The sequence below is a fragment of the Eptesicus fuscus genome, chromosome 19 (assembly GCF_027574615.1).
Source record: "Eptesicus fuscus isolate TK198812 chromosome 19, DD_ASM_mEF_20220401, whole genome shotgun sequence".
Lineage (NCBI taxonomy): Eukaryota > Metazoa > Chordata > Mammalia > Chiroptera > Vespertilionidae > Eptesicus > Eptesicus fuscus.
In genome coordinates, this window is record NC_072491.1 from 13,307,149 (window position 1) to 13,326,609 (window position 19,461).

A 19,461-nucleotide genomic window follows, 5' to 3' on the forward strand; every position below is an offset into this window, starting at 1 on the left:
TGACATAAAGCCTTCACTCTGCCCAACGCCGGAGAATTGGAGGCCTCTGCAGAGGGGCTTTAGGAGGCTGTTGTACAGACGCGGCAACCAGATTACACTCCTGTGTGGGAGAGGAAGAAACTTAGAGAAGTGGAAGGGGGAAAAGACAAAAATAACACCCAGCGATACAAAGACTGAGAGGAAGGGAGGCAGACAGGGAGGCAGCGCAAGGAAAAGGAGGGAATAAGAGAGAAGAAAAAGGGGGCGGATGCTGAAGTCCTGAGGAGAGGGGCGCCGAGGACAGGGGGCTAGACGGCTCCTACCCGCGGCTCTCACGGTGCCGTGCCAGGCAAATGCCTGCCGAGAGGCATTGTCCGTGCCCTGCCGGTTCTCTGCCTCTACGGGTACAGTGCCAGCCACTCTCAGGGAGAAGTCTGGTTTCAGTGTCTGATCCAAGGAGGGGAGAGAGGGGGGCGGGACGGAGGAGGGAGGGAGGGAAGTGCAGCCACTGTAGTTCCCAGGGTCCTGTGGGGATGGGCAGCATCAGGGACAATGCGGGCGGGTGTGTGTGTGAAATCTGGGCAGGAAAGGAGCTGGGGAACCAGCCTGAGAGCGTCTCCAGCCAAGTGGGAAGCGCTCCGGGCCAGGCCCTCTCCCAGACGGAGCTGGGCCAGCCGCAGGGCACGGGCTCTGGGCAGGAGACCACTGTCCCTGGCACAGTGTGTTTACTGGAATGCCGGCGGCTCAGGACACTGGCAGGGGGTGAGGGCAGCCGTCCTGTCCCCACGCACACACTGCACTTGAGGTGTGGAGCCACCTGCTGTTCCGAGTCTCCCTACCTCCAGACTTTGGGGCTCAGGACCCTGGCAAAGCAGATCTTGCCAGTGAACAGCATTTGGAACCCAAAGCTTGGCAGGCAGGGAACCGGTATGTGAGGTACTCCATTTCCCTGAACTGGCAAGGTTCAATCAGGTTGTCTAACCATCGCGAGTAGTCTGTTTTAGGGGTGACACGTGGGGCTGCCTCTCCTCTCAGCCAGACGGGGCTGTGGAGGATTTCCCTCAGAACAGCCAGCTCAGGCCCTAGCCGGTGTGGCTCAGTGGATAGAGCATCAGGCTGGGGACTGAAGGGTCCCCGGTTTGATTCTGGTCAAGGGCACATGCCCAGGTTGTGGGCTCAATCCCCAGGAGTGGGTGTGCAGGAGACAGCCGATCAATGATTCCCTCTCATCAATGTTTCTATCTCTCTCCCTTCCTCTCTGAAATCAATAAAAACATACATTAAAAAAACCCCATACAAACCAAAACAAAACAGCCAGCTCTGAGGGGGTGAGTCCTGGGGTGCTGGGTGACAGTCCTAGTTCAGGTTTGTTTTGGGCGGTGCAGTCTCCCTCAGCTTGTCATCATGGATGGGTGGGATTTGTTCTTCTGTTTATTACTTCCAGGCCAGCAAGAAGCTGCCACTTGGAAGTGTGCTTGCTTTGCAAAACCCACCACCCCGCCCTGGGTGCGGGCTGACTTTGGACTGGGGTTAGCAGACCTCAGGACAATGACCCTGAGCTGTGCTCCCTAACACAGCTTTCAACGGCAGCAGAGGTGATGTGGCTTAGCTCTCTGTCACCTCTTCTGTCCAGGACTTGGGGACTTGCTATTCTTGGGCCCCAGAGGACTGGGCGATGCGTTGTGCAGCCAGGCTCGGTAGGCAAGGCTTGGCCTCCAGCAGGAAGACGTCCAGTCCCATTTGTTACTCTCCCAGGTCCCCCCAAGTGGGATCCACTGGCAATGTCTTGTTGGTTTATTTGTGATATACATGGACAATTTTCTCTAAAACTCGTGGTTGTTGTTTTTTTTTTAACACATGGATGAATTTTAAAAATTGAGTTCAGGGAGAGAGAGAGGGAAACATTGATGTGTTATTCCACTTACGCATTCATTGGTTGATTCTTGTATGTGCACTGACAGGGGATCGAACCCAAAACCTTGGCGTATGGGGATGACACTCTAACTGAGCTACCAGGCCAGGGCTCTAAAACTCTTAATGGGGACATTTGTATCAAAAGATAAACTAACAGGAACAGTAAACAAAAGGGTTTGGGACTGGCAGATAGCATTCACATTTCCCCAGTGTGCAACTCCACGTATCTGACAGGAAGGGAACCGCCACCCTTAGCTTTTCTAGCTCGAGAGCTTTGGCCACAATCTAAGGTGCACTCTGTTCCCATGAAAAGGACAACCTGTCCCATCGCAGCTGCCCGGGGCTTCAGGCACCATCTGAGGGTTTTGCTACTTCTCTCTCCGGCCCTCCGATGGCCTTGGATCAGATCAAACAGGAGCGCCTGCCCTCTAGTCTGAATGTCTGTATTTAAAGCCGGTGCAATCGCTCATCATGCATTAGCAGGGAATGGTTCTAGATAAGGATGTTGTTTCTGAAACATGACAGTTTAATTTCTAAAATTCACAGAACAAGCTTTCAACAACATGTTCTCGTTGCTCTGCCTTAGTTAACAGAGTGGGCGGAGCGTAACTGAAGCTACTGTTAACTGACCATTGCTCCTGGACACTTCAGATCCCACACTCTGCCCGTGGAAGAAACAGCCTGTCTTTCCCCGGCATTCCACCAGATTGCCTCCTGGGCAGCTGTCTTTGGCTTTGCTTCTATTTTTAAAAAATTTAATAGTTTTACTTTTGCACCATTTTCCCTCTGGCCTGCTCTCTGCAGCCCCAGATTTTCATAGGATGAGAATGTTCGGAGCTAGAAGGAAATTGGAGCCTCCAGTCTTTGTTGTCACCTAGCGTAGAACTGCGGGTTGCCAAGGCAACCAGATAATCCAGTATTGTTTGTAACACTGAATTAGAATTGCTCTCTGTGCCTCTGAAGGAATAACGTTTCAACACTTTGTCACAGTTGCAGGTGTTGAGGTCAGAGACTTTCAAATGTGTTTACCGTTGGTTTTTGTGGTCACTGTGTGTCTGGAACTAGGGGTGGGGGGTGGTGGACAGAGAGGACCACTGCCCCCAGGCTCTACCCCATCTACAAGACAGAAAGGCTCATAGGGTCTGGAACGATCTGAGTTCCCAGCTCAGGTGCCTCTGGAGTCAGTGTTGGATGTGGCCACGGGTAACGCTGGGCAGTCAGGGGTGTCTGAAGTGGTCCAAGCCGAGGGTTAGGGAAACATGATGAGAACAGAAGAAGGTCCACATTCGCTAGATGTTCTAACCTGAGAACTGGCAGGTTTGCTGACTAGTTCCCTGAACATAAGGGGTGAGGTAGGGGGCAGTTAAGTCAGCTTTCTGACTTGGGTGTGACACACACCAAGATTTAGAGCACAAAGAGAGGGGCTGTTTTAAAACTTGGACCGTAGGTTTCTCTTTTTATATGTATTTGAGGGCACGTGCAGGGGAAATACAGCTGTCCTGGCTTAACACCCATTCAGGTTATAACTGTTCTGAAAGGTATTTATGGAATAGTCCCAACTCGGAAGACCACGTGGAGGAGAGTCAGGACGTTGGTTCTCTTGGGCCAGGTTCTCCTGTTTCCTTCAGCAGGTAGTCTCCAAAACGAGACTGTTTTCAAGGTCTGTTCTAACTGGAACATCCATAGCCAGGTGTGCTTTGATTCACTCCAAGGTGGTCTCCTTGCTTGTTTTTCAAGGAACGTATTTGTGTATTTCCACTTGGACAGCTATGTCAATCAGTGCCTCAGCTCCCGCAGCTGAGTTAAGTGGAATCCTTGTCTCTCCATCAGGGTATCCTTGCTCGCCCGCTGTGGTTTGAACCTAGTGCATTATGTGATGGTTACTTTCTTAAACAGTTGCAGGATGGAAACTTCCAGTGCTATGCTAATTCATTTGCCAAATCATTTGCTATGGTGTAGCCTCAGGAAGGTTTCTTTTCTGTTTTTTTTTTCTTTAAATTGTTGATAAAAAAAAAAAAAATCACGTATCATAAAATTCACCATTTAAACCAGGGGTGGGGAACCTTTTTTCTGCCAAGGGCCATTTGGATATTTTTAGTATCATTCTCGGGCCATATGAAATTATCAACTTAAAAATTAGCCTGCTATACTTGGTCAAACATTTAATTAACTCATCCTTACTGCCTTGGCAGGGCCAGACCAAATGATTTTGTGGGCCTTACATGGCCCATGGGCCGAACATTTCCCACCCCTGACTTAAACCATTTTAAAGTGTCAAATGGCTTTTATTCACAACTAGAGGTCTGGTGCATGAAATTTGTGCACTCGGGGGAAAGGGGTTCCTCAGCCCGACCTGCGTCCTCTCACAGTCCGGGAGCCATCAGTTGGACATCCTTAGTGCTGCCACAAAGGTGGGAGAGGCTCCTGCCACTGCCACTGCACTCGCCAGCAGTGAGCCTGGCTTCTGGCTAAGCACACTGACCACCAGGGTGCAGCGCCTGCGTTGAGTGTCTGCCCCCTGGTGGTCAATGTGCATCATAGTGACCAGTCATTCCGCCATTCGGTCAATTTGCATATTAGCCTTTTATTATATAGGACGTTGTTTAACTACCACTGTTACCTAGTTCCAGAATATTTCCATCATTCTAAAAGGCTAAAAGGACACCCTGTATTCATTAAGCAGTCACTCTTTTTTTTTTTAAAATATATTTTATTGATTTTTTACAGAGAGGAAGAGAGAGGGATAGAGAGTTAGAAACATCGATGAGAGAGAAACATTGATCAGCTGCCTCTTGCACACCCCCTACTGGGGATGTGCCCGCAACCAAGGTACATGCCCCTGACCGGAATCGAACCTGGGACCCTTGAGTCCGCAGGCCAACGCTCTATCCACTGAGCCAAACCAGTTTCGGCAAGCAGTCACTCTTCATTTCCTTCTACCCCAGGCCCTGTCAACCACTAATCTGCTTTCTGTCTCGATGAATTTGCCTATTATGGACATTTCATATAAATGGAATCCCACAATGTATATTCTTTGCGTTGGCTCCTTTCACTCAGTGTAATGTTTTCAAGGCGCATCCATGTTGTAGCATGGTCAGTGCTTCATTTCTTTGATAACATTTTGTTTATCTGTTGTTCATCCATTGGTGGACGTATGAATTCTTCCCACATTTTGGAAATTGTGGACAATGCTTTTATGAACATTTGTATACACGTTTTTGTTTGAATACCTTAGGGTACATACCTAGGAGTGAAATTTCTGGGTCATATGGTAATTCCGTGTTTAACTTCTCAAGGAAACACCAAACAGTTTCTACAGAGTAGCTGAATCATTTTACATCCGCACAAGGAATGTGCCAGGGTTCCATTCAAAGTGAAAGACAGCTGTTTGCTACATCTGCTGCGAGGAGGAAGACCATTCTCAGCAGTCACACAGACTGTGGGCATCACTCTGAAGCAGGGGTCCTCAAACTTTTTAAACGGGGGGCCAGTTCACTGTCCCTCAGACCGTGGGAGGGCCGGACTATAGTTTAAAAAAAAAACTATGAACAAATTCCTATGCACACTGCACATATCTTATTTTGAAGTAAAAAACCAAAATGGCAAAAACACCCGCAATGTGGCCCGTGGGCCGTACTTTGAGGACGCCTGCTCTGAAGGGATGCAGTTATTGTGAAGGGCCCCAGAGGCACCCTGTGGAGGGACTTCAACTTCTTCAATGTAGAACTCAGTCTCCTGGGAAAGGAAAAGAAGAGGCTCCGGGTTGACAAACGGTGGGGAAATAGGAACAGGCCACAGTTCACACTGTGTGCAGTCATGTACAGGACGTGATGAAGGGTGCCACGTTGGGTTTCCGTTACAAGATGAGGTCTGTGTACACTCAGGAGGGCCCACCCTCTTGTTCCAAAACTCCACTAGAATTGGGACTAAATTGCTGATGGAGAAAAGAGAAGAGCAGATCCGCAAGCATGTGGCCTCATTCTCTTGTGCTCTTTGTTCGTTGGCTCCTCTTTTAGGGCCCTTTATCCTAGACTGAATTTTCACAGCACTGAAAACCTGGGTGTTTTCCTCCCTCAGTTGGCATTGAAATCAAAACTGCCTGAAAGAACAGCTGAGCAATGCATCAGGCTCTTGTGGCTTGGAAAGAGCTTCCGGCCCACTCTAAATGAGATTTCTAATGCCACACAGGCTCCAGTGGGCATGTTCCAATTTCATGGTCATACGTTATGGGCATTGTTCTAAGCCTGCATGAAAGCTTTTGCTAAGCCCAGCTGCTCTGAGCTTTGCATCAATTGCTTGGGCAAACTGGCAGCCCCTGTGCCACATTCTTTCCAGACCAGAAAGATGGTTGAGTATCACTCACAGATTTTTTTTTCTGGTGTGAAGCATCCTTCAATATAGGTACACATGTCCTTGAAATGCGGCAAAGGCCAGTGGGATTTTTTTGTTAAGAATTTATTTTTAGCCCTGGCTGGTGTGCTCAGTGGTTAGAGTGTTGGCTCAGGCACTGAAGGGCATGTACCTGGGTTATAGGTTCAATCCCCAGCCACAGTCGGGTTAGTGCAGGAGGCACCTAATCAATGTGTCTCTCTCACATCTATGTTTCTCTCTCTCCCTCCCTCCCTTCCTTTCACTCTCTCTAAAAATCAATGGAAAAAATATCCTCGGGTGAGGATTAACAACAACAACAAAAAAGAATTTATTTTTAGTGAGGTAAATTTTATATACAATAATTCTCCTGGATCTTAAGTGTACAATTGGATGAATTCTTTAAAATGTATACACCTAAGTAAGCAACCCCCCAATCAAGATGTAGAACTTTTCTGTCACCCCCAGAAATGGTCTTCTGTCCCCTTCCTTTCCATCCCTGCTCCACCCACTAGGCAACAACTTTCCTGATTTCTATTGCCATAGCTTAGTTTGTCTTTTCTATAATTTTCTATAAATGGAATCATACAGTATATCATTTTTAAATCTACTTGTGTCTGGAGTCTTATTTTTTAGATTAATCCTTGTTGTCACTGGTATCCATCATTCATTATTTTTAATTGCTAGTGAATATTTCATGATATAAATATACCATAATTAATTTACTCATGTTTTGAGATTTACCATTATTATGTGTATCAACTTTTTTATATTCCATTATACAAATACACCATAAATTGTTTATCTCTTCTCTAGTTGAGGGACATTTGGATTGTTTCTACCTTTTTGGGAATTATGAACAAAGCTGCCATAAAGATTCCTGTAAAAGTTGGGAATTATGAATATAGCTGCCATAAAGATTCCTATAAAAGTCTGCTTTTGGAAGTATGTTTTACCTAGGAGTTTGACTGCTAGTCATACAGTAAATGTATGTTTCACTTCATAAGACACTGTCAGATCTTTCTCCGCAATGGTTATACCATTTTACATTCTCACCAATAATGTGTGAAATCCCAATTGCTCTACATCCTCATTTCAATCATTTCCGTGGGAGTGGCATGGTGGTGTCTCATAGCGTTAGGGGGGTTTTCCTGGAACTCTGTGTGTTTGCGTCTAGGCAGGACAGCTGGGACCAGCAGGAGGGCCCTGGCAGCAATCAGGGCTCTGGTGCTCCACACTCTCCTCTTTCTACCCTTCACCATGTCCTACTGATTGTCCTTCACAGCCTTCCCACATCTGACCTTTTTTTTTTTAATTTTCAGAGTTATAGTTAGTGCTCTGACAGTTTCCGTTTTGGGGTTGAACCCCTGAACCTAGGCCAAACTCCAACTTCTGAACCAGGAGAGAGAGGGTTGTTGAGGGCAAAGAGTATTAAGAAGGGTATTTTCGTCTCACCTCTACCTTATTTCAGCCTTCTGGCCTCCTTCGGGATTATAGTTTAACTGGAGTATGCAAGTCAGATCAGATATCATGGTCATTTTATCATGTGGAACAGAAAGCTCCTTGGGTATTGAAGATGATTCCCAGGAATCATAGAGCTTAATTCAGTGATCACCAGAGCTTCACCAGGCGTATATGGTCAAGTGGGGTGGTAAACATACAATACAATATACAGATGATGTATTATAGAATTGTACACCTGAAACTTACAAAATTTTATTAACCAACTAGAGGCCCAGTGCACGGATTCGTGCACTGATGGGGTCCTTTGGCCTGGCCTGTAGGGATTGGGCCGAAACCGGCAGTTCAACATCCCCCAAGGGGTCCTGGATTGCGAGAGGGTGCAGGGCAGGCCAAAGGACCCCACTGGTGCACAAATCCGTGCACCGGGCCTCTAGTATGCATATAAGATCTTTGGTTAATCTCTTCCCACCCTCCCTCCTCCCCTCTTCCCTCTGAGATTCATCAGTCTGTTCCATGTTTCCATGCCTGTGCATTGAGCAAATGCCCCCTGGTGGTCAGTGTGCATCATAGCTACCAATCAAAAGGTCGCTTAGGCTTTTATATATATAGATGTCACCCCAATAAATTCAATAAATAAATAACAGAAGCTCCCCCTACCCCCAAAGACTATACAATCAAGGATGACTTTAAGGTTTTGAGACTAAAAGGCATCTCTCTATAGATCCTAGACTTTGGTCTTCAGAAAACTGTTGTTCTGTGGGAGCTCTCCAGGGTACTGGACTTCTGCCTGAAAACGTCTCTGACATCGAAGACTAGTGTTCCACACCTACATTTAACTAACATTTCTGTGTGTCTTGAACACTGTCCTCTTTATACCAGATTCGTTTTTTATGTTAAAATAACTTGAATTTATCTTGCATTTTACAGAAGTCTTTGAACGATTTTTTAAAAGCACCACCTTACCCCACCATGTTTCTCTGACAGTTGTTAAAGTAGGCAATTAGTATGTCAACAGCTTGAGCATCAGCATCTAGCAAGGATTTCATACCAACCAGCCACACGACAAAGAACTTGGCAGCTTTTCTATGTTGCTTTTAATACAATGGTCCTTATAACAGCTTTTAATCCCAACACAAGTTCTGAATGCCTATGACTAAGACGTTCTCTCTTCCATCTCCTCAGCCACTATGTAGATCAAGCTACCACGGTTTTCCAGCTCAGTGATTCTCAAACTGTAATGTGCAAATGAATCACTTGAGGATCTTTTTAGAATGCAGATTCTGATTCTAGATTTGGGGAGGGGGCCAATATTCTGCATTTCCAAAAAGCTCTGGTCTCTCTGATGCTGCTGGTCTTTGAACCACACTGAGCAGCAGCAAGGCTCTAATTTTCCCACTTGCACTCTTGCTCCTCAACACTAGAGTTATTTTGAAACCAAGAACCCTTTCAGTGACTTCTAGTTATGCTTAGAATGAAGTTAAGACTCGTGGACTGCTGCATGGACCGGCATCTGTTTACCTTCCTGGCCACATTAGGTACAAGCTTCCTCTCATTCTCCACACTTCAGTCACACTGGTCTTTGACTGCACTTGCAGAGAACCACATTCTCCCCAGTCCGAGAGCTCTGTGCACGCCATTTCCTCTTCTTGAAACTCCTTCTCTTCTGTAGAACTGCCTCTTTCTAAGTCTCTGTGGCTCAGCTTAAATGTGTCCTTTTTAGAAACACCCAACTAGAAGGTAAGCTCCATCGAGATAGAAACATGTCTGTTTCATTTACTGTTGTAGTCCCAGCATGCAGTAAACATGGAACAGTTTCAAGAAAAGAAGGGGTCAATGGGGAAGAAGCGGGACATACACTGAGTGGCCAGATTATTATGATCTCTGAACGCATAATAATCTGGCCACTCTGTGTGTTTGTGTGTGTGTGTGTGTGTGTGTGTGTGTGTGTGTGTGTGTGTGTGTGTATTGGAGACCCGGTGCCTGAATTCATGCATGGGTGAGGTCCAGCCAGCCTGGCCAGGGGGAGGGGACATGGGTGGTTGGCCAGCCTGCCTGCTAGTCGAACTCCTGGTCAAGGGGACAATTTGCATATTAGCCTTTTATTATATAGGATATACACTGAGTGGCCAGATTATTATGCGTTCAGAGATCATAATAATCTGGCCACTCAGTGTATGTAATACTTTTAACAATAAAAATTTAAATTAAGGAATAAAAGGAAATATTGAGTGAGTAAGTGTAAATACCATAAGCTTTCCCCAAATAGGTCTTGATTAACATGGCTTTTAAGCAGTTTTAATTAGATTACTTAGTTTTCTGGCTGGTTATTGCATCTTTGAATAGCTTTCTAACTTCGCTTCATCTCTAGGATTTCCTGCTTGTGAACCCATCTTGTTCTCCATCATCACCTGCATATGTCTATGTCCTCATGGCCAGAACTTGTTATTGTGATACCATACATGGCAAAGGGGACAGTGCAGATGTGGTTAAGTTGAAGATCTTGAAATGGGAAGATTTTCCTGAATTATCTAGGATCAGAGTTAAAGACAGATGATGACAAAAGTGGGCGGGAGGGGGAGGAGAAATATGGATTTGAAGTTGCTATGCTGCTGGTTTTGAAGATGGAGGAAGGGGCCGAGGAATGCAGATGGCCTTTAGAAGCTTGGAAAGGCAAGGACACAGATTATTCTCTAGAGCCCCAGAAGGAACACAGTCTTGCTGACCCATTTTAGACTTCTGGTCTCCAGCATTGGAACACAGTAAATATGTGTCCTTTTATGCCACTAAATGTGTGGTAATTGATCACATCTGCAATAGAAAACTAATACAGTTAATAACAGAGAGACCATTACAAAGTCCAGTTCTTTGGTAGGAAGTCATGAACCCAATGCATATACCTCATCTTATCTCTTGTTCAGAAACTGTTTTGTTTATACTGTGTATTTCATGTCAACCACACAATCCTTGTTCCTTCCTAGCTCGGTACTTTTCTCCACGTCATCCCTGTATCTAGGCACCTTTCCCATCCACATCTTTGCCTACTGTTTCAGGATGTAGTGGACAGGCATTTGGCATGTACTTCTGTGAGCGTCCAAGCTTTCAAGTCTAGTCAACTGCTGCCATGTGGAATTCGGTTAGGATCATGCACTGTGTTACCAGTATTAAAAAGGCCTCTAAGTCATTGCCATCTGTAAGCTCTCAAAAGAACAAATACTTTGGAAAACATTTTCCCCTTAGATGAGAAAGTAGCATTGGTGAGAGAGCTGCCAAAGTTAGTTTTTTCGCTTTAGTGAGAGGGAGGTTTATTGATTGATTCTTTGAGTGTTCATGGAACTCTTATTTCTTCAGTCCCATAGTCAAGCTGTCTGGTGTGCTCATTGGCACTTGGAATATTATTGTATTTATAAATGTTAAGAGCTCATCTAGCCCCAAGTTAAGCGTCTTGTCATATGTCTTTGCCATCAAAGAGTTAAAGCCGGCTACAGAGCCTTGAAACCAGCCAGTGATCTGAGGCAAGAGCTGCAAATCTTGTTGACAATCACAAAATGGCGACTTGGCAAATGCTCTTATTGCATTGTAAAAAAGAAACACTACCGCCGTTATTTGTGAGTGCTTAGTCTGTGCCAAGCCTTGGGGATACAGAGGTGAATAACACAGAAATAGTTCTTAACCTTATGGAATTTATGATGTAATGTAAAAAATAATATTAGGAGTAAATGAATCTTTTAGGTCAGCAATGTGATATAAAGGCATTTGAAGATTTTAAAAAGCCTGACAATCATATCATCCCAAGAATATCCATCTTTTGTGTCATATAACATTCATTTCTAATTTTTTAACAATATTCCATCACAGTCTTATACTCAACAAATACGTCCTGAGTGCTAACTCTATTCTAGTCACTCTGGTTGACACTGAGGAAGCCGTGGAAAAGAACAATGTAACCCCTGCCCTCCTGAACTGTGCATTCTCGCTAAACATGAACAGAAATAAGGACAAAACATCTGGGCCACAAAAGTGTGGCTCACGTTGCATTATTTAGGTTTTGCATTGTTGAAATTTGTACATTTTGTTAAATCATCAAACACACTCCTAAAAATTTTATGTGTTTTTTTTTTTCTAGCCAAACCCTTATCAAAGAGACCTAGAGAGACATATAGATTAATTGGATGGTTAGAGTTAGATTATGTATGAACATGAGGAATGAAAGAACTGACCCTGGGACTTCTGGTGATGTTTTCAACAGACTCCCCAAGTATCTCACTATTCGTTCAGTGAATGTTGTGGAAAGAGCACTGGATTTGAAATCAAAAGTCCTAGTTTCCACTTTTTTTTTTTAGGAGAATATATTTATTTTACACCCTTTAGTCTATTTGAATTTATTAAAAAGTCACATGCATATGTTGTTTTTTGTAATAAATACATTAAAAGTAATGAGCTATTTTATTTATTTATTTATTTTCCTAGTTTCCACCTGGCCATGAAATGCAGCTCTATGACTTGGGGCTTGTCATTTCACCTTGGTCTTCTTTGAAAACAGGAATTTCAGCTCTGCTCAGCTCCAACGTCTGCATCTCTCTGATCTATTGTTCCCGGGTAGTTGCTATTTCCATTTCTCTGTGACTTTCCTAAAGTTTAAATTTGATAGAGAGACCCAGCTAACTAGAGGGAGGACTGCCGCACGAGACTAACATCAGGTGTTACTATCATTCGTTTCAACGGCAAGAACATGAAGTATCGGAGAGCGTTGGCTCGTCAAAGAAGGCTTGTTTGTACGTAGGCAGACGGGATTTGGGGCAGCAGCCGGGGAGGATCACCGATTGTGAACGCCTGACTAAGCCACTGTTTCAGAGAGAAAGGACACTCAGCTTCAGTTTCAGGACGGTAGCCCTGGCACGGGGTCCAGAACACAGGGAAGTGGGGCCAGGGCGTGCGGGGCTTGGTCCATCTGCCCACGCACAGGCCCAGGGACTGAGACGAGTGCATGGACATGCCTTTTTCACTTCTTTTCTGCTGCATGAACGGTTTCTGCCTCAGCAGCCCAGGAATCTCTGAGGATTCAAGCTTTGTAACTCGGTCACCTTAAAAGCCGGGATAGGGAGATTTCTTAGTTTGAGATGTAAAGAGGATTCAAACAAAATGAGAAAGTATAATAATATTAAGATGCCCCAAACAAATATTGATGCTTTAAGAATTTCAGCATACTGGCCCTAGCCGGTTTGGCTCAGTGGCTAGAGTGTCGGCCTGCGGACTGAAGGGTCCCAGGCTCAATTCCTGTCAAGGGCACATGGCCAGGTTTCAGGCTCAATCCCCAGTAGGGGGCGTGCAGGAGGCAGCCAATCAATGATTCTCTCTCATCATTGATGTTTCTATCTCTCCCTCTTCCTTCCTCTCTGAAATAAATAAAAATATATTAAAAAAAGAAAAAAGGAAAGAATTTCAGCATACTGGTTGGAGGGGAGCCCATCAGATTGCTTCTCACTAAGGAATCTTGCACATGAAATCCCTAACAGTACCAACCAAGTTGATGGCTCACTCCAAAACCCTGGTGGAAGAATGATGACGTGGGCAAATAAATATTCATGAGGCTATCTAGGGCATCAGTATTTATAAAGAGCCATTAATGCGACAAAAGACAGAGGGCACGGGTGGCAGTGTGCACACACTACTACAAGGGGCTACCTGGCTGCAAAGAAATTCTTGCACCTCCCTGAATGCATCTCCCCAGACACTGGTTCTCTCCCACGTCCCCACCATGGCCTCATTATTGAGAGTCAACTTCTTGGGTTTTTTTTGTTTGTTTTGTTTTTAAAATATATTTTTATTGATTTCAGAGAGGAAGGAGGGAGGGGGAGAGAGATAGAAACATCAATAATGGGAGAGAATCATTGATAGACTGTCGGCTGCCTCTTGCACGCCCCCTACTGGGGATCGAGCCCACAACCCAGGGATTTGCCCTTGACTGGAATTGAACCTGAGACCCTTCAGTGCACAGGCTGACGCTCTATCCACCGAGCCAAACCAGCTAGGGCTCAACTTCTTGTTTTTACAAAAGGTACGTTTTAGTTATCCAGGATTGAATTATCTCTTCCTTACATCTTTATGACAGATGTCTAACCCGACTGTGACATCGCCTGTGCCCTCGCAGGTTCTGGAACACGCTCCCGTTCTCTGCCACAGCTGCTCAGGAAGGGCAGGCACCTTTCACATCAGCCTGGATAGACCCCGAGGTGAAGGTGAGTCTGCTCTGAGCAAAGCAGCCTTTCAGACAGGCAGGCCGTCAATGCCACAAGAGCACGGTTCCATGGACTTACATTAGCATCTAGCTACATGGATGATAGGCTCTGGCTGGGGGAAGCTTCATGAAACATTGGGCCCCAAATGGGGTGACTCTGTGACATTCTATAAGAAGCAAAGAATAAGGGCAAAGTTAGTATAAACCAACCAGCCTCAAGGAAACAGAGGGTTGCAGGCGAGAAAACAAAGCAGCCAGCACTAGAGTAGCGGTCGAATGCAGAGCCCCTTAGGGACCTGAGTAAGGAATGTCCCTCCTGGGCATTCGTGGAGGCAGCCTTTGCCCAGAGCAGCCTCCAGGATCCCCAAGTAGAGTTTCTGGGAGTTCATGGCACTGTTCATGCCAAGCCAGACACTCTACCTAACACAGCTTAGGCTGTTTCAGCTCCAAAAACAACTTGAACATGGTTATCCATTTACTTCCTAGCCTCTCGAACCTATAATCCTTGGTCAATGGCATAAGGCAACTTGTTTTCTCTCCTTCCTCCTGCCCCCCCTTTTCCTCCTGCCCCTTCCTCATCTCCAGTATCACCGACTCTTTCTCATACGCTTGTCCTCTTACTCTGAAGCACCCCAATGAATGTTACAGTTTCCCAGGATTTTGTCCTTTGCCTAGGCCCATCACTTTTCTCCCTTTGCTTCCGTCTCATGGTTTCAACCACAGTCTATATCCCATTTCTTTGTCCTCCAAGTCTGTGTCAGACAGAGCCCTGCATTTTCTCTGTATAACGACTTGCCGCAGTAAATGTTGTCTCCTCCACTAAACCGTGGTGCTGGATTTTGTCAAAAGCTTTTTGTGTTGTCTATTGATATGGGCAAATAATTTTTATCTTTCATTTTGTTTATGTGGTGTACGTTCATTGATTTGCAGATATTATGCCAACCTTGCATTTCAGGAATAAATCACACTTGATCATGGTATATGATCTTTTTAATGTATTGATGGATTCGGTTTGCAAGCATTTAAATACTAGTGGCTCAGTGCACAAAATTCATGCTCTGGTGGGGTCCCTAGCGGCTGCTGGCCAGGGCCTCCCTCCCTTCCCCCAGCCGCCCTGCCACCACTGCCACTGCTGCCAGCCGGGGTTTCCTCCCCAGGGCCTCCCTCTCCAGGGCCTCCCTCCCTTCCCCTGCCCAGCCCTGCCCACTGGTCGAACTCCTGGATGAACGAACTCCCTGTTGAGGAGACAATTTGCATACTACACTCTTATTATATAGGATGTATATATGGCTTCTTCATTTATCCACAGTTATTGGTTCAGGTGGCTACTAGGACTATAATTTTACCTGAGGTTGTTTGAGTGGCTTGCCTAAGGTAACATGGCTAGTAAGCAGTGGTAGTAGGTCCTACACCAAGACTCTTGGCCTTCAAGTCTCTTTTCACTAGACCATACTGCTTCCTTCTGACCCCTCATTGATTGATTCATTATTCTAAGTTCCTAGCTGGGGTTGGGCACTGTTTTAGGCATTAGGGATAAAAAAAAAATAGAAAAAGTCTACTCTGGCAGCACAGAGAGGAGTGATTCATCTTGCCTGGTGGGTCAGAGAAAGCTTTAGAGAGCGGTAGCATCTGAGTTAGGCCTGCCCCTCCTTGTTACTCCAGTAGGCCCCCTTTATGACTTAAGCTAGCATGAGCTGAGATATATAATTTGCAACTAAAAGGTTCCTCGTTCATGTTGTATGGATGTACCAAAATGTATTTACCATTTGTTAGACATTTAGGTTGATTTTTAAAATTCAGTCTAATTAACAAGATTTCGATGGTCCTTTCTGCATATGCATCTTTGCATATATGCCCTACAGGGTCAGAGGTTATGTCTTTGATCCCTGTTACCATATTACCTTCAGACAGATTTATCAATTAGTCTTTCATCAAATTGGAAAAGAATGTCAGCTTGTCCTTGGAGACCTGTCTCCTAATTGCAAGGCTCTATATTAGGATTAAGATAATACGCATAAGTCCCACATCTGAGTGAAATCACAGGGTTCTTGACTTTTTCTTTCATACTTATTTCTCTTAGCATTATATTCTCAAGATCCACCCAGTGTTTCATCCTTTCTTATGACTGAGTAGTATCCCATTGTGTATATGTGCCCCATCTTCTTTAGCCAATCATCTATGGAGGAACACTCTGATTGTTTTCATGTCTTGCCCACTGAGAATAATGCTGCAATGAACATAGGGATATGAATAAATGTTTTCAAAATTTTCAGGTAGATACCCAGAAGAGGGGTCGCTGGGAAAAACAAGGTAAAGAATCAGACAAAAACTCATGGAGACAGACAACAGTATGGTGGTTACCAGAGGGAAGGGGGTGGAGGAGGAGTAAAGGGCCAAAGGGGTCAAATACACGGTGGCAAAAGAAGACTTGGCTTTGGGTAGTAAACGCAGAGTGCAATATACAGATGCTGTATCATAGGATTGTACACGTGAAACCTATAAAAGTTTATTAATCAATGTTACCCCAATACATTTAGTTAAAATATAATATGCATAAAATACTATACAAAGAGTTATTACATTTTTATTCATTATAAAAAGCTTTTTTTCTTAAGAAGGGAAACTATCATGTTTTGAGTACTAGTACTTCCCATGGGCCAGACATCGCACTAAGAAGTTTATATGCATGATCCTCTTTAAACTTCACAGCTTTTTGGGAAAGGGACTATTATTATCCTCATTTTACAGGTGACAAAACAGGCTCATAGAATTGAAGCAGTTTATCCAAAGCCAAATGGAACTCAGATCAGTCTGATTTCAGACCCTCCCATTTACCATTGCTTATGTAAGTTGAATGTGGAAGTATGAAAAAGTGGGGGTGTCAGACATATGCACAGTTAACAATACTCCCAAGCACAGTGAGATGGTAGGCACATTAAACAGATGGGTATGGAGTGTGTGCCCTTTCTAGAATGACTCAGCCCTGGCTCTACCACAGCAGTTGAAGGTAAAGAAATAAGTAGCCCGGGAATTACTGCTTTCCCAAGATTTTCCCCCCTCAGTTTTCTTTTCCACCTGTAGGCCCACCCCCCAACTCAACCTCAGCACCCTTCCTCACTAAAGACAGCGCTGGAGATGGCCCAGAACTTCTTTCATCTCGTCCTCATGATAATTGAGGTTCATAAAAAAACTCAAAAGATATTAAGATTTCTACTTTATTCTTAATAATAGTTCATTATTATCCAATCGTTAGTCCAATAAAGACAAGCTTTTCCGCTCGTATTTTTATTAAAATTAAAGACCCTCACTGATTTAAAACGTAATTTATTTTAGGCTACTACAACATGAAAACTTGAGTCAAATGCAGAGACAAATGCATTTTTCTCCCCACTAGCTCCTCTTCGGATACTTTGAAAACTGCTCACAAATCTCTAGAGACAACTAGCTGACCTCCTGTCTCCTCCCAGACTCAGGTGCCCGGGTCTCAAGTTATGGCCGTCAATTAACACAGATCAGCACATCAGGCTGTGGACTCGAGCCTTGGACACACCTGCCACACTCCCATGTCACCCTGGGACAAAGTGGGGTGGGCTGGCTGCACACTGCCAAGGTGACGTGAGACCGTGTTGCTTCCTGGTAAAGGGATACAGGGACTCTGCCAGTTTACCCCTTTTATGGCCTTAGGTCAGCTTCTAAATCTCAGCTTCCTCATTTGCAAAAGGTGATAAGTAATATCCTCAGGCTTTTGTGTGTATTAAATGAGATCATGTATATTAAACTCTTTACCCCCTACCGGGCACATAACAGTGTTCAAAACATAGCCATTATGAATGGCTTCACTCTGGGGACAAGAAGGGAGACCTCTTTTGTGACCCTTGTCTTGAACAGCTCTGTCTCTCCATCCCCTTGGCTCCGTATTCCTCTGAGCTTTGGAGAGAGGAAAGCAGTGATGGAGGAGAACGCGCCACCTCTTTTAACAGTCTCGAGGCCACCATCGCAAATTTAACCACTGTCTCCCCGCTGTACTCAACCTCAGTTGCATACGTTTAGCCATTACCCCTGTTTCTGTTTTTCTCATGCGTATTCCCTTAGAGCGAATCCCGGGAATTGCTTTGTCCTCGCCTCAGTTGGCCTTCTGCATCATGATTGCACGAAGAACACTGAGAGCATGCGGGGTTTAAGAAAAGAGAACGGAAGTGCTGGATTCATATCCATGTGCACATAAAAGGCATCTGCTTTCATCCGAGCAGAAGGTCACAGAACATTCCTAATCTGCTTCAAATCATTTGAAGTTACATTCTTATGCCAATGGCAGAGTCAATACAAGATTTGCTTAAAATTCCCTGGTCATGATCTGCTCTACTTTAAATCCGCATTTTTCAAAGCATGCTCTTTGGAATATTTGCTCCGAAGAATGTTAGGAGTTAACGAAACATGAATAACGATATCTGGCTGGTAAAATATGAGAAGGGGTGGGCTCCACAAAACTTAAATTGTAGGATCTCTCGGAGCCCTGAAATGAAAGTTGGCTCTGTTTATCTCTAAGGGGCGTTATGGTGTGCCATATTTTCCTAATTGGATTTCAACCTCTGTTGGTGAGAAACATCTCCTAGGACTCGTGTTCTTCTAAATCCACATTGGAAAACGGATTAAAAACCCAGCGAAGATGAAACCACATTTACTGTTTGTTCTATAAAATATGAAGTGGAAGTCAGGCTGAGAAAGGCATACTTGGGGACAGCCAGAGAAGTTGCTGTCGGTTACGGGACAACAGGGGCTTAAGAGGGAGGGGAGAGCAGTGGTCAGCGATGGGCCAGCCAGTCAAATTGGGGGAGCAAGTTCTGGGGACAAAGGAGCACATGTGTAGAGAGCTTTCCTGTGCTGGAGGCCTGTCGTGGAAGGGTGAAATAAAGTGTGTATAATGGGGCACCACTTAGAGGTTCCCTGGCCATTGGTGACATGGTACTGTCCCTGCAGCCTTTTCGGATGAGGCCTTGGAGAGATGAGCAGCCCGAGGTCCTCCCCACCCCTCCACCCCATTTCCTCCTGCTGGCAGCACGGTATATAGATAGCTATGCTGGGCTCCCCCACACCCACCTCTGTCTCGTTGCCTTAGCAACAAGACCGAGAAAGTTGAGTTGCCCGGTATCCAAGGTTACATCGTGTTCAGACACTTGCTACATACTACATGTTCTACAGATCGACTGTTGGTTCAACAAGAGCATGTTTTAATTGTATCCAGGTGTATACAGGTGACATAGCAAATCTGGGTCTGATCACAAGACTTCCTTTCATTTGTATAACTAGAGCTCGGGATTATAACCAGGAACATTTCACAGTCAACAGAAAGGTTGCTAAAGACAGGGGTGAGGACTGGGGAAAGGGTGGATGGAAATAGAGAATACATGTTATTATTTACTTTTTATTCAGTAATATGAATTTACGAAAGAAGAAGAGGAGGAGACATCTTAGTACTTTACAGTTCGTAGCCCTGGGTGCTG

General features: G+C 44.9%; 1 long non-coding RNA gene across 4 annotated transcripts; it reads left to right on the forward strand.

The window, feature by feature from the left end:
* The first annotated feature begins 2,856 nt into the window (after nucleotides 1-2,856).
* Nucleotides 2,857-18,632, forward strand: LOC114234111 (uncharacterized). 4 transcript variants are annotated; one of them, XR_008554537.1, is made up of 4 exons: nucleotides 12,227-12,497; nucleotides 13,835-13,961; nucleotides 17,428-17,570; nucleotides 18,053-18,632. It is a non-coding gene; the product is annotated as an uncharacterized LOC114234111 (long non-coding RNA). The 4 variants fall into 4 exon arrangements; XR_008554539.1 differs by lacking the exons at nucleotides 12,227-12,497; nucleotides 17,428-17,570 and adding an exon at nucleotides 2,857-2,897; XR_008554538.1 differs by lacking the exon at nucleotides 17,428-17,570.
* Nucleotides 18,633-19,461: the final 829 nt, after the last annotated feature.